This window comes from Cyprinodon tularosa, unplaced genomic scaffold (assembly GCF_016077235.1).
Source record: "Cyprinodon tularosa strain WSP-4 unplaced genomic scaffold, ASM1607723v1 ctg246, whole genome shotgun sequence".
In the NCBI taxonomy this organism is placed as follows: domain Eukaryota; kingdom Metazoa; phylum Chordata; class Actinopteri; order Cyprinodontiformes; family Cyprinodontidae; genus Cyprinodon; species Cyprinodon tularosa.
In genome coordinates, this window is record NW_024038913.1 from 649,413 (window position 1) to 651,115 (window position 1,703).

Genomic DNA, 1,703 nt, shown 5'->3' on the forward strand with positions numbered 1-1,703 from the left:
CACTATACCTGTATTGTCTAGAATGGTACAACTGGTAATTTAAAGCATTTCCAAAAAGTAAAAAACTTGATTAGTTTTACCTTCTCAAATGTGCAGCTTAAGCCGGAGTTTCTTTTGTGCATTAAATCATTTGTACTTGAATTGCATAAAATTGCAAACAGTAAGTATATTCAGGAATGGAGATACATTCTCTTGTGTCATATATTAAGTCATTTCTTTCATTTTCATGTAGATGTAGAGTAATAATGCTATAGAATGATCTTGTGAATATTTTGTAAGCAGAATTGCTTTATATATTGGTTGTAATATACATTGTCAGGCTAAAACTAACCAGCAAAAAGATAACTTATTTGAAATAATTGTTTCTTTAATTAATTAGTTCAAAGATGATCCCTTTTCAAAGTTACTGTGCTGCTCACCAAGGTTGTAGTTGATGCAGGAAATCACTTCTGTGGAAAACCGCTAGTCCTCACTTCAGAATCAAATTAATCAGAAGCAGAGAATAGGTTTGCCTGCATTGCCTGACATAGAAGTACATAAGGTTTCATTTTCATTTTATTTTTGCAGCACCGATTATCACTACCTGTCAATTGGAATCTATGTTTCAATTGACACAACATACTAATTCTCAGTATACATATTTTGATGAAACCTTATGCAATTAGTTTTTATTCAAATTGGATAGTTTTTTTTTCTTTATAAAAAGGGCAACCTAGCAGACTGCAATGAATCATTATCTTGCAGAATTTTCTCCTGGGTAGAATGTAGTGACAGAAAACAGTCCCTTGCATTGCATTATTGACTTACCAGCAATCCCTCACACTGACCATGCATGTAGTGACAGTTAAAAGGAAAACAGTTGTTTAGTCAGAAGAAACCAGGTTTTGTATGGACAGTGATTGAATGGGATTTGAATAGATGAGGCATATATTTAAAAGGAAAAGCACATAACTGATCCAGGAGTACTTTTTTAGGTGAATGAAAAATAAACAAATAGGGCAGTGGGAGCTGCTTTAGAGAAGGGGCTTAATGTTGTAGATAAACAAGTTCTGAGCCGGTTTTCATGACTTCAGTAGTGCAATTTTCTCTTGTAAGGCTTAGATTACTCTGATATTCTATATGAATTGGATGCCTTTTAAATATTTTGTCTAAAAGAAGGTAACAGCTGATGATATAACTTACTTTAGTCTTTATCTCTGTTACAATTTTAATACATTTTTAAGTATTGGTTAAAAATAAAATAAACTGCAGTATGCCTAGGTTTTGTTGAGTCAATTTGAACCTAAATCACTATATTTATTTTGCAGATCTAGAATAAGTCTATCATTGAGTAACACATTGCCAAAAAAAAAAAAAAAAACTGATCACATTCATGGTGCAACCAGCAACCATATTTAGTTTTGCCCAAGAAGGTGTTTGCAAGTTGATTACTAATAGCATGTTTTTTGCACTTTAATGTTATGATAAATTTATATTCAGTTTTTATTAATATTGTTGTAGACGGATAGCTCAAGTTGAGTTTAGAAATCGCTTTCAGTTTAAAGCAACTGAATGCTGTCCCCTCAGGGATTCATCCACATGCCAGATGCACCTGTAGCAAACCTGCTACCACACCTCTACCTGCTGTCTGCTCTCACGCGCAGGCCCCGCCCTCATTGCGAATGCTCAATTTCTATTGGTCTGTGGTATCCGCGAGTGACACC